Below are 14,113 nucleotides of genomic sequence, written 5' to 3' on the forward strand. Positions count from 1 at the left end.
TTTAAAAGATGATTTTATAAGGATGCTTTTTAAAAGCCCTCTCATTGGCTGAGTGATGGATTGCTGTCATTTATGTAAGCTAGAGGCCCTGCTGAAGGAATCTGTGTGTTCTGATGCTGTTTCATGTGCTATGGTTTTAGATGTTTGGATGCCTTAGTGCTGTTGGCAGTAGGAGTTTTTCAGACTCTTTATGAAGTTCTCTTATGTATTTCTTACTGAGGACTTCCCAAATGCATATTATTGTCTTATAAGCCAAAAGAGGACCAAGGAAACTGTTATAATTAACAGGCAGCTGCAAAACAGAGCCATTTATTCTCTTCAGTGTGGTTTGGTGGAGATCAGATACTCAAGGCTTCAGTGTGGCTTTAAGTGGAACAGCTGCCACGAGACTGACACACTGTGGAGGGCGGAGCGGGTACAGCACCGCTGAGATCCATCATTCCCATGAGACTGAAAAGCCTGCCTTCAGCTTAGGTAGCTGCTGTGTGTTTACATTTCGTTTTAGGTGAAAGGAGGCACAGAACCTTCCATAGCCTAACTCCATGAGCATCTTTGAGTCAGTACTGAGCAAAAAGGTGCAAATAGGACCCTGACAGGCTTGTGGCTTTCACAAAGGTATCCTGCTACTCTTTAGCTGGGAAAGCTTTAAAATAAGATTTTACTCAAGCACTATCTCCTTCAGGATGCCTTTCCTAAGCCCCCAGGTTGGGCTATACCCGCCTCCTCCTCGTGCTCCCGTGATACCATTTGGCCCTTACCACATCATAATGAAATTGTCTATGGTGTGTCTTTTCCATTAAAGTCTATATTCCTTGCTAATTGGAATCAAATTTCATTTGCCTCCTCCATTTCCTAGCATAGTACCTGCACATAGTAAATATTCAAGTGTTTGTCAAACAAATTGAACTATCAAGAGTCAGTGGCTGTACTAGCAAAACCTTAGGTTCAGAAACCATAGAACTTTCTTCTAGGGACGATTGTTCCTTCACTACTTAAGAAAGCTGTCATCACTTCTCGGCCTTATGGCTAAGATCAAGTGGAGAAAGCAGTCAATTTGCAGAGTAAGGGAGGAGGAGAAAATATGGAAATTCTCTTTCTAAAATGGTGCATATAGTATAAAATTCTGTAATCACTGTAAAACCAAATTTCTCCTTTGGACAGTGTCACCTTTTCAGGAAGGGAAAAACTTACCACTATTTCTGGTATATTGAAGAGAAAGCAACTAATAACTCCTTCGTGAGCATAAAACAATGATACCCAGCCTCCCACAGAGACAATCTGCCAGAGCCAACTGCCTCCCCCTCCACATGGGCTTCATTTTCTTACTCCAGAATCTCATAGACTTTCCCCCAAAGACGTTCATCTTGTTGCACTATTATGATGAATGTTTGGAGCTGGCTCTTATCCTCTGCTTTACCAGCTATTATTGGAGGTGCTGTCAAAAAATCAGTCCCCAAATTTATCCTCCAATTAAGTCCTCTCCTGGGCAGCTCTGCTTGGTTTTGAATAGTAGTCATCCAGTCTCCCCACCTTTTCCCACCTCTCACTGCCTTTGAATGTAAGGAAATTGCAGGCCTGTTGCAAACAAAGCACTGTGGTAGAAAGTAGGGTTGCAAGTCATTTTCTACCACAGCTCTTTGTTTGCTCTTGTTCTAGGCCTAGAGGGAAGCTCAAATGTATGGGTGCCTGCATATGCATGTGCTATGAGACTTCCATCAATTTCAGTCACAAGCCATTCCATGTCATTTCTTCAATTGGCTGATCATGTCTATCTCCCAGCAATGTCTTCAGGATCTCCTTTCTATAATGAGGTAGAGATTTATTGATTTCTGAACACAGGGGCCTTACCTACCTACCTACCTGTCTACTCTTACCTGCTCCTCTGAGTGATAGACACATGGCCTGTGATGAGTTTTTTTAATGTTGTATGATTTTTTTAAATAAATCTTTATTGTTCAGATTATTACAGTTGTTCCCCTTTTTCCCCCCCATAGTTCCCCTCCACCCAGTTCCCACCCCACCCTCTGCCCTTACCCCCCACTGTCCTCATCTATAAGTGTACACTTTTTGTTGCCGGGTCATACACATGGAAAATGTAGCTATTTCCATCCGAGACGTGTCCCAGTGTTCAGCCACACAGGGACCGTCTCAGCCTCACAGGCACCGTCTCAATCTCCCAGGGGCCGTCTCAGCCTCACAGGGGCTGTTTCAGCCTCACAGGGACTGTCTCAGCCTCACAGGGGCCGCTCCCTTGTGTATCGCCGATGTTGGAAGTTTCTGAGAGCAGTCTGCAGGTGCTGGACATCATACTTTAACTGGTCAACACAAAGTTTGGTATTCTGTCTTTTGTTGGGCGGCTCCTTGCTGGACAAAATCTCCAGGCGTTCTTGCTGGCTGAATATCTGGTATGCTTGCTTGGATTTCGTTTTCTACTAAGTGCACAGACTGCTTGTCTGCCGTCTCCCGGCGTCCCATGTGAGACTGGATCTGGTGGACCTGTTTGTGCATCTGCTGGTACAACGATTCCATGTTGCTGGCCCAGCTGGGTCCGGTTCTGGCTTCCTCTGAACCTGATTCTGCTTCTTGAGTGTGTCTCTTAGGGGTGCGAGGAGTTGAAATCTGTAGTTTGTTGGGTTAAGCTGCAAAAGCGCAGGTGGTTCCTTTTGTGCCACCGCCAGCTTGGGCGGTGATGTAAATTGAGTAGGGCGGGGTCTCAGGGAATCACCAGGGTGGAGCAAACAGCAATGACATCTTCAGCAAGCTCAGTGGATTTGAGAGTTTGTAACCCCTTTCGATTGAAAAAAAACACGCATCCAGTTGCAGCCCACCTGGCGCACGAGTCCATACCTCTGTTCTTGGCACCTCTGCATATCCTACTCAGTCTCAGTGCTCTTCTTTCTTTCCTTCCAGTTGTAGAACTTCCACTGGGCCAGCTTTCCCATTGGTACTGAATGATAGCTGTTTTGTCTTATAGTTGATATTTTCAATGTTGTTGTGGGAGGCAGCACACACAGGTCTGTACCTTACACCGCCATCTTGGTTCCCTAATGTTGTATGATTTTTAAATTTGTCTCAACAGGTATTCTTGCAGTCTTCCTCTTGTGAGTATCCTGACTTAGTAGGCTACCATTTAGCCAGTTTTGGACTTCCATTTTGTCTCTCATAATTATTCTCAGAAATAAATAGGGCCAAAAGTTGTTCCAGGTGCCATTTGTAAATCTTAGGATAATTGATAAATATCCATTTCACTAGCAATAGTGCATTTTGTTCAAAAATAGATACGGATTAGGTTGTTGAGAAAAATCTAACCCTTTTGCTTTGGAGCTAACTCATTAATAAGCTGATATTGAGGCTGCCAATAACATTGGAAAAGCAACATGCCTCAGTAGTATTTTTTTTCCTGTAGAAAAAATATATTGCAGTGAAATTTTAACTTTTCCCCTGTCCAGTAGCGAGATACTATCAACTTCACCCAAGCAGAATGGTCCAGTACTTTGAGCAGCTTATTTATTTTTCATTTACCTTTTTTAAAAAAATTATTTTATTTTTTTAAAGCAATGCTTACTGTTTTTTTTGTTTGTTTATTTCTTTTTAATCCTCACCTGAGGATATGTTTAGTGAAAGGAAGAGGCGGGGGGCGGGGGGGAGGGAGAGAGAGAGAGAGAGATCTATTGGTTGCCCCCCATACACGCCCTAACTAGTATCAAACCCGAAACCCTTCAGTATATAGGCAGTGTTCCAGTCACTGCTATGCATGTGCTATGAGACCAGGCAGGGCTTCATTCCTTTCTTTCTTTATTTTTTTGTTAATCCTCACCTGAGGATAACTTTTCTATTGATTTTTAGAGGGAGTGGGAGTGAGGGGGAGAGAGAGAGTGGAACATTGATGTGGGAGAGATGCTCTTGACTGGCAATTGAACTCACAACCCTTCAGTGCTCAGGCCGATGCTCTCTAACCACTTACCCATGCCAGCCCGGGCTTCATTTACTTCTTGACCTACTAACCTATCCCATTTTTCTTACCTAACTAATCAAACTTCTATGCAGTTCCCCTGCTTCCTCCCATATCGCTGCCTCTCTATCTCTCAAGGCTCCTTTCTCTAGCCAACCACATCTCTTCCCCAATATTTATAGCCAGGCTTCTTACAAAAAAACACTGGTGCTAAGGCCTCTCTGAAGGCAACATAAGTCACTTCCAGAGCAGGTGAAAGCAGTCTGTTCTTTTAGAGCTGACAAGAAGGGTGAAGCTCTCCGTCACGATGGGTGAGCGAGCAGAGAGGGCCCAAGTAACGCCACATCTCAGTGGTTAGTACCTGCAGGCTCAGAGCTGACAGTGCTCTATAATAAGATTCATCTCTGTTCACTTAACTGATGTGGGCTTTATGGTAAATGTTCGCTTGCTTAATTACTTTGGCAGACTCACTAATTGCCTTTCCTGAGGAGTTCCAAAAGGTACCCTTGGGATAGAGCATAAACCTCTTTCCATGTCTTTTAATTTCATTCTTTACTTGGAGTACTTAAAAACTGGTATGTGATCCATTTGTCTGCCATCCCCCCTCGGCTGTGCATGAACATTAGGACCACTCCTGTCTAGTGTGTGTCCATCTGCCCGCACTAGACCACTCAGAAATACTGACAGCCTCTTCCCTCCTTTGTCCGTATGGGATCCCATTCCTCCCTTGCTACCACTGAGGTATATGCACAGCTCTTCTGATTAGTTTGGGATTCATGTACCTTTTTTCTCTAACTAGTATGGGATCCATATACAATTTCCCTTTCTCTCTAGTTCAGCATGTGATCTACTAAAATAATTTCCCTCTTTTTAAATTTTTTTGTTAATCTTTACCCAAGAATTTATTTTATTTTTATTTTTTAGATTTATTTTATGCTGAATTTACTCCTGGGCCATAAGTTTTTGTTTCTTTAGTTTCTTCTGGGATATCTTTTTCTTCTGTGCAACCTCCTCTTCTGGTTTAGGAACAGTCTGCTCCTTTTCAGTGAGGATCATCTCAGTGTGGCAGGGAGAGCTCATGTATAGGTTAATCCTCCCATGGGCTTTGTAGATTCTACACTGCATCTTGGGAGCTTTGTTCACCTGAATATGCTCAATGACCAGAGAGTCTACATCTAAACCCTTAAGTTCAGCATTGCTCTCGGCATTTTTAAGCATGTGCAGCAAAAATGCAGCACTCTTTTTGGGCCTCCGACCCTGTGTCCAGCCCCACTGTTTCGCCTGGGCACACCTACCAATTCCACCATTGTAACGACGGAATGACACACACTGCTTCTTTAAAATGACATCCTTCAGATACTTGGTGTCTTTTAGAATATGCATGCCCTTGATGGTCCAGGCAGTTTCACAAGTGTTCTTCAAGTGAACACAAAGTTTGAGCCTCTTATATGCATGATTCCATGGGGTTTTCTGGGTCTAGTGAGTAGGGAATCATTTTCAGAGGTCACCTATGGCCACTTTGGGGAATAGGAAGAGGGGTGTGTGTGTGTGTGTGTGTGTGTGTGTGTGTGTGTTTCAGAGAGAGTGGAAGGGTGGGGGGGAGAGAGAGAGAGAAACATAGATGTGAGAGAAAAACATTGATGTGAGAGACTCATGGATTGGTTGCCTCCTGCACAAGCCCTGACCAGGACCAGGGATCGAGCCCACAGCCGAATCGAACTGGTAACCCAGGTACATACCTTAACCAGGAATCGAGCCCATGACCCTTTGATGCATGGGCTGGCGCTCTAACCATGGAGCAACACCAACCAGGGCTTTCCCTCTGTTTTGGAAATGATCAAAAAAAGAAGTCTAAGTAAGCCAACTGCTAATTTTTTTTTTTGCCCTTTTGCTCAAAGTTAAATGTTTTATAATAAATTGATTAATTGGGCTCATGGGAATGAGATGTAGTTAATATATTTCAGGTTCTTGGCTCATGCCAGTTTTTAAAAAGTTTTTGAGTCATATTCAGGGGATTGCAGTGTTCACCATTAATTAAAATTAGATTACTTCTTGGGGTTTTGAGCTGCTTTCTACTGCCTGAGAAGTCCTCCCACGTATGTATTAGGATTTTCTTGTGTCCTGAAGTGGGACAGAAAATCTAATAGACATTTTCACATGGCACACTTTATTCCTTTATATTCATTAGGTATATCTGAGAGTTTAGAGGGGCCTTGCTTCTGGAGATAGGAAATCCAGGGCCAATCTAATTGCAAAAGCTATCAAAGGTTTGCATTCTATACTCCCTGGAACTGTGCCACCAATTTCTGCTTTGCCACTAGAGACAAATTAAGGGAAGCTGAAGCACAGAATAATGGGATCTGAGCAGGGATAGGCTAATCTTTCTTTATGAGAGAGAGAGAGAGAAGAGAGAGAGAGAGATTTGTTTTCCAAACCTTCATGTACTCAGTGGTTGATTTTTGTATGTACCCTGACCAGGGATCAAACCTGCAACCTTGGTGTATTATGGCGACAGTCTAACCAACTGGGTTACCCAGCCAGGGTCAGGGATAGGTTAATCTTATCTAGGGGTAAATTTTACCCCTAGGAAAATTTTGGAGCCTCTCGTCATTTATCGAGACATATTTTTAATAAAAAGTAGACATTTCTAAGGGGAACGAATTAAGTAATATCTTTTATGGAAATGTAGATGGTCCATTTGACTTGTGGTCCCTTCAACTCTTGTGGTTCATTTTACATTCATTCTGATTATGTAAACAATGAAAAAATGCCAGGTTGGTATCTAAAGCAGGAAGGAATTTCATTATTTTCTTATGGCAGTGCTAGAGGAAATAATTTAGCCAAAGTGTAAAGCCAATGGCCTCTTACTTGGCTTAAATCTATGGTTTGGGGCCACTGTAACTAGAAATTAGCTCATTTTTCAAGCAAAGTAGCTATAACCAATTGCCCAATTTCCAGCAGGTGATGAGGTGGAAACCTGCATTGGACAAAGTCATGCATCAAAGTAGAAAGCTCCAACTGCCAAAATGTATAATCATGTACACAGCTCCAGAAAATGAGGCAACTGCCCCTCAGGCTGTGTGCATGTACATTTCACATACATTAACTCTTTCCTGTTTTGCTTCACTTAATGAATTTTAAGCCTTCATTTGTCCAATGCAGTGCCTGGATGAAAATGTCACCCAATAGGTAAATAACTTACCTGGTGTGACATATGTATTTCTCACCTAGAAATTAAGAGGAATGCTGATTCATATCATTCATTCTCCAGGTTATAATATGAGGGTTACTATGTTGCAGTCAATGATATATATTCTCTGTTCTCCCTTCGACCAATAAGTTTGTGTATACAAATAAATCAAGTTCTCTTTAGTAATTGGGCCAATTTACATATTTGGATCATTGGGTAAAGCAAGCAACTAGATATACTGGCCAGTAGCTCATTCTTCCTGATGGTTGTCAAAATGGCTTCTATAGTAAGGTTCTATTTTTGTGTCTCTGGTCCTAAAAAGAATGGCCACAGGAACTGCCATATAAGGAAGGGGTTACTTGGCATGAAAGGGTTAAGACTTGGTACATAGGGAATAAGTTAGAGGAATAACCTTAACAGGTCAGTCACTGAAGTTTTGAGTAGATAGTTTCAAAGTGAAAAGGTTAGAAGGTAATTCTTATTTGAGGTTTTATTTTGTTTAATGTTAATTAGCAGAATCTCTGAGGCTTGTAATGCACTGCTGTTAACAGGCGTCAAGGGAAATTGCTTTTTTTGTTATTGTTGTTGAATTGGATGGGCTGAAGATTCATTGACTCCATGAAGAAGAAAGCTTATTACTGCATGAAATGGGAGTATATGAGGCAGTTCTGAAGATGAAAAGAAATGTTAGTTTGAAATTAAGTAACTCAACCTCAGATAAACCATTTTAAACACTGTTACATACCAGTTAATCATACTTTTACCCCTTCTCCAAAGCCAATCTTTTAGCTGTATGTTTGAAGGTTTCCCAGGTAGAAGCAATTATGAATATGATGGTTTTCTTGTCTTTACCTCCAGATATCTGAAAATACACTCTGTAGTGTATCACACTGGGCTGCTCTTTTGGGTCTAGGAAAAGGGAAGCTGCGTGGGGGTTGGAGGGAAGTTCCCTTTAGCTCATGTTAGATGGTATAAATATAGGAAAACAGAGGAAAAGCTTTGGAAAGGAAATCCAACTAGACCCGTGGTTGGCAAACTGCGGTTCGCAGGCCCAGTGCAGCTCTTTGGCCCCTTGAGTGTGGCTCTTCCACAAAATACCACGTGCGGGCGCGCACATACAGTGCGATTGAAACTTTGTGGCCCATGCACAGAAGTCGGTATTTTGTGGAAGAGCCACACTCAAGGGGCCAAAGAGCCGCGTGTGGCTCGCAACCTGCTGTTTGCCGACCACTGAACTAGACAAAGAAACTGGTAGTCAGAGAGATTCTTCTCTTGCCTGTGGTGACACAGCCTAGAAGTAGACTAAGCAGGATTTTGCCTCTAAACTAAAGCCTTGCTATATATATATATATACCATGTTCAGGGAAGCAATGGTATTTTAACCAGGTCTTCAAGGGAAAATAAGACTTAGTCTTTTTAGTGATGGGGGGAAAAAGCATTTCATGTGAAGAAGACCATGTAAACAAAAACATGACATCCAGTTGTACGTGTTTAGCAAGTATTTAAAAATGCAGGATTATAGCTCTTAGGAGTTTTGAGGCTTGAGATCCAGATTTATTTTTATCAGAATTCAGGTATTTATTCATAATCTTTTTAATGTAAATCTGGTAGCCTTATAGGAATAATTTTAGGGTGAAACATTGAAGAATCTTCCCAGTATGTACCAAGTTAAGTATACTAATTATGTTTCCTCCCTTGGAATAAGAGCTATAAAAACTTTTCCTGTAAACAACCTTTGCCTGTTTTTCTCCTTTTTTAAAAAGTAATATTTTTTTAAAATTTTTACCTGAAGATATGTTTATTCATTTTAGAGAGAAGCGGGGTGGGGGGGGGGAACATGGAAGTGAGAGAGAAACATCAATGAGAGAGAGGGAGAGAGAAACATGGATCAGTTGCCTTCTATATGCACCCTGACCAGGAATTGAACCTGCAACCTTTTGGTTACAGGATGATGCTCCAACTAACTGAGCCACTTTGCCAGGTCTCTTTTTGCCCTTTCTTTCTGAAGGATTTACATAGCAGCTTTCAGAGACAGCCTGCTTCCTTCAGCTATCTCAGTCAGGAAACGATCACCATGTTCTGGGCTCCTGGATGAAACATTTAATGTTTCATGAAAGACCCTTAGATGTTCCCCCTGTCTGTAGGAGATAGCTGGTGTTGTGAGAAATTGCATCTTTGGAGGATTTGTTTTAGATTCACATTGGATATGAGGAAGAGTCCACATTTTCTCTTAAGCTACATTGCCTACATTGTTAAGGTAACATTTCCACGCATTTTTTGGGTAAGTTGGGCATTAACTTGTGTCTCAGCCATCATCCATCCAGCACTAGGGAAAAGAAAGCTGCTTTGCAGAGCCATGAGTCAGAGAATAAGTTAAAAATGGACCAAGAAATCCCCAGCTCAGCCTTGCTGTTCCATCTGTCCACTTCATTTTGCTTCAGTTTGTATAAGTGACCCCTGTCTTCAGCACTCAGAAATTGACAGTTGCTTGGAGGGTGGCCCAGATTCTTGCCCTTAAAGGTGCTTTGGGTGCAGAGTCATCCCTCACGGAGGCTGGCTTTTGAAATACCCTTGACTGTGCCATTGTCTGTTTCTTTTCTCTTTCCCCTTTGGGACTGTCTGATTCAGCTGCACTAGGTCACATACCAGAGTGTAACACACTCCCCCACTGCTTTCCCAAATAAACAGAAATTTAGGCTTACTTTCAGAAGCTACTAGATTAATGGGAAATGCCAGAAAGCTTTTCTCTGGCCTCCTGGTATGATTGAAGATGAGAAACCTTTATTGTCTTTAGTGACAACTTTTGTTTCTTCTTTGGAGGACAGCTGTTCCTGTCTGAACCACCTTTTCTCCCAGGATAGGGATAAAACATTTTTACTGCTATTTTCATACTTTTGGAGAATAACTGGTGATCATGGAGCTCCTTGTTAGTGGTAAGACTGGACAGAAACCTTCTCAGACTTTGATTCATTCAGTTTTAAAAATCGAATCTGCCAGTATGCCAGGCATTTTGCTAAAGGCCTGGGAATATATTGGTGAGCAAAATAAATTTGGTTCTTGCTAACATGGAGCACTTAGTTCCATTTTGAGAAAAGCTGGAAGTTTGGTTAAAAATTATATTCCCTTTGTCCACCAAGTTCTACCTCCAGATTCCTTTCCCTTTCCTTGGGCCTCATTTCTTTTTTCTTAATTTTTATTTAAATCCTTTATTGTTTAAAGTATTACACAAGTCTCCTCCCCCCCCCCATTGACCTCTCCTCTCCCCCTACTGTCTGTGTCCTTTGGTTATACTTATATGCATGCATACAAGTCCCTTGGTTGATCTCTTACTCCCCAACCCTCCCCTACCTTCCCACTGTAGTTCGACAGTCTGTTCAATGCTTCTTTGCCTCTGTCTATTTTTGTTCAACAAAAATGTTACTTCTTAACAGATTTGATTAAGGAAGTACTGAGTATGGATGATGAAATTCAGAAACTGGCAACAGAACTTTATCATCAGAAGTCGGTCTTGATAATGGGGCGTGGCTATCATTATGCTACTTGTCTTGAAGGGGCACTAGTAAGTCTTCTCACTTATAATTTCAGTCTGTTGACTTATGGACCTTGTACATAGTCATACTTTTAGTTTGGCCCCCCTCCTCCTCCACCTTCCCTCATAGGTTGGACAGTCGGACCTTATTTCTTTAAACCTTCTTCATAGTCCTGGATGGATGGGATGGCTCTCTGAGTAATGTGGGCAGCTTCAGCCGTTTCCTAAAAAAAAAAAAAAAAAGTGGTAAGAGTGTTAAAAATAACCTTCCTTCTCCTGCACCAATCTACCCCTAATTTTTTTATTCCAAGGAATTCTTTTTTCAACAGCCAAAAGTTGACATCATTTGCCAAATGCAAACCTTTTAATCTAAAGATATCACACATATTACCAGAAATTGACCTTTTCTTATCTCCAGGCAGGGTTGATCCTCCATAAACATGTGGTTTCCACTGCCAGTCTCACCCACATTACTGCTCCTTTCGTGGTACACACAGAGGCTTCTGCAGAAGCTCCTTAAACTCTATCTGCTGTAATTTATAAAATAGTCGCTGGCCCAATGAGTTTCTTTTCCTCCTGCCACCAGCATTGCTAACAGATCCAGGCTCTAGGAAAGTCATCTTGGTAAGTGAAACACTCCGGGATCTGTAAATTCTAGCAGAATTGGTTGCTGGAGAAAGCAGCTTTCTCAAGAACTGCTGGAGGCAGAGGCCTTAGTCTTTTTTTTTTTTAAACAACTTTATTCATATATGTTATAATTCACCCATTTAACATGTACAACTTATTGTATAACCATCGCCACAATCTGATTTTAGAATATTTTATCTTCCCCCACCCCCCAAATTACTCTATACCCATTAGCAGTCAATCTTTATTACTCCTCTAATCCACCCTTTAGCCTCAGGCAACCACTAATACCCTTTCTTTCTCTATATGTAATAATTTACCTATTCTGGATCTTTTCTATAAATGGAATCATACAATATGTGGCCTTTTGTGTCTGGCCTCTTTCATTTAATATTGTCAAGGTCCATCCATGTTGTAGCATTTATCAGTACTTCATTCCTTTTTATGGCTGAATAATCTAGTGTAGCCATACCACATTTTGTTTATCCTTTCTTCAGTTTACCCATTCTTCAGTTATCCATTCATGGACATTTGGATTATTTCTACTTTTTGGCTATTACAAATAATGCTACTATGAACATTTGTGTACAGGTTTTTGTGTAGACATAATGTTTTTAAAAAATTGATTTGAGCGAGAGAAACATTGATTTGTCTGACTTTTTTATGCATTCATTAGTTGATTTTTTTATGTGCCCTGACCAGGAATCGAGCCCACAACCTTGGTATATCTGGACAGTGCTCTAACCAACTGACCTATCCGGCCATGGCTCTCTGTAGCCTTAATGTTTTTATTATTTTGGGTATATACCTAAGATTAGAATTTCTGAGTCATATGGTAACTCTATTTATTAACATTTGAGGAACTGCCAAATCATTTTCCAAAGTAGCTGTACCATTTTACAGTCCCACCAGCAATGTATGAGAGTTCTCCATGTCCTTACCAACACTTGTTACTGTCTTTTATATTATTGCCATCCTAGCAGGTGTGAAATGGTATCTCATTGGGGTTCTTTATCAGCTATATGATGTCCAAATATTGTTTCCCATTCTCTGGGTTTTCTTTTTACTTCCTTGATGATACCATTTGCAGCACAAACATTTTTTAACTTGACCTACTTTTTCTTTGTCACTTGTGCTTTTGGTATCTTATCCAAGAAATCATTGCCTAGCCCAGGTTTGTAAAAATTTATTCTCATGTGTTCTTCTAAGAATTTTATAGTTTTTAGATCTTACATTTAGATCTGTGATCCACATTGAGTTAATTTTGTATATGGTGTGAGGTAGGGATCTAACTTTATTTTTTTGCATATAGATATCCAATATCCCAGCATCATTTCTTGGAAAAAAAAAAAACTATTGTTTTCCTATTAGATTGTCTTGTCACCTTTATCAAAGGGAAGCCTTAATCTTTCCATATGGGTCTGTTTAATGATTTATTCCCTACTCAAATTTCCTCTTCTTTCTACCCCTTAGCCCACACAATCTTCAGAAGAGATGGTAGTAAATATGTTTGGAAATAATATCAGTGGGAAGGAAAGCCTTAAAAAAAAAAAAGACGCTTCTTTCATCCATAAATCTGGTGCTTCATCTTTCTTCCACTGAGAGCTAGTCAGGCTTAAGTCCCAGTCAAGGGCCATTGCCAGCTGGGGGCAGTGTGGAATCACAACCCAGATGAGCCCTGGTAGCCTCCAAACTTCCTAGAGAAGGAGAAGCTTAGTATTTCAGTCAAGGCCTGTTGTCATTCAGTTGGGCTGACTTAGCCTGGTTTCAGTGTTTGTCATCTCTTTGCTATCTCAGAACATATTTCTATTTCAACAGTATGAAGCTCCTAATCCCGCTCTCAAATTCCTTCCTAAAGAGGCTGGCAGGGAAAACAGTCAGTGTCAGGTTATTTTTCTTATCTCCTAAGCCTAGTGCCCTGCACCTGGCATCTCCAGTGGATCAGATTAGTACTCAGAGTTTTCAAGTAACAACCCTAAAAAAACAGCAAGAAAAGTAGAGCAGAGACATATACTCAAGTGCCCTTCGTGGGTATTGAGTTAGAGATTACTAACTGGATTTAGGCTGTTCCACACCTCTCAGGTTCCTAAACAGTCCCTCAGTTTGTCTGGTGGGAGACCTTAATCACTTGCTGAGATTTGAAGCTCTGGAATGAGAATGTCACAGGGCAGGTTGGAGGTTGATTTTATCTTCATTCCAAATATAAATTCCCAGAGTGGCAAATTTGTCATATCCTCCGCCAAACAATATGAGCATTCATGCCCTGCAGCATAAAGCATAGGACTCTGACCCATTTCTGTCTTATTTAATTTATTCATTCATTGAATATTTACTGAGCACCAGCTGTGTGCCAGGCATTGTGCTAGGTCTTTGATGTTGCTTTATTATATAAATGTTGTAAGAATCCTCTAAGATTTAGTGTACTATTCCTAGGTACTGTGCTAAGTGCTAAGATAGGTATTGTTATTCCCACATTTTTCCCTTAATGAGAGATATAGCTTCCCTAAAATCATTCAGAATCATAAGTGGTCAAAGTAGGATTCCAGACCATGTTTTTGTAAAATCTCTGGTTTATATTTTTTTACCTGTATTAGATTCAATGGTTCTGTAATTCTTTACAATCAATAAGTTATATGAAAAGAAAACATTGATTTCTATTATGCTGTCGTACACACAAATATTTGTTTGTTCTCATCCGAGGATATTTTTTCCATTGATTTTCTTTTTAAAAAAATATATTTTTACTGATTTCAGAGAGGAAGGGAGAGGGAGAGAGAGAAAGAAATATCAGTGATGAGAATCATTGATTGACTGC

General features: G+C 40.8%; 1 protein-coding gene, 1 long non-coding RNA gene and 1 pseudogene across 2 annotated transcripts in view; 1 reads left to right on the forward strand and 2 right to left on the reverse strand.

Annotated features, from left to right (window-relative positions):
- The window catches only part of LOC102772642 (chromosome unknown open reading frame, human C10orf76), a 141,487-nt gene that overhangs the window by 96,815 nt on the left and 30,559 nt on the right, over positions 1–14,113 (forward strand). The window lies entirely within an intron of this gene.
- LOC107181956 lies at positions 4,888–5,487 on the reverse strand (annotated as a pseudogene).
- The window catches only part of LOC107181958, a 35,252-nt gene continuing 31,949 nt past the window's right edge, over positions 10,811–14,113 (reverse strand). The window contains exon 4 of the long non-coding RNA XR_001512671.1: positions 10,811–10,895. This is a non-coding gene — a long non-coding RNA (uncharacterized LOC107181958). The remainder of the gene's footprint in view (positions 10,896–14,113) is intronic.

Source organism: Myotis davidii, unplaced genomic scaffold, assembly GCF_000327345.1.
Source record: "Myotis davidii unplaced genomic scaffold, ASM32734v1 scaffold332, whole genome shotgun sequence".
NCBI lineage: Eukaryota > Metazoa > Chordata > Mammalia > Chiroptera > Vespertilionidae > Myotis > Myotis davidii.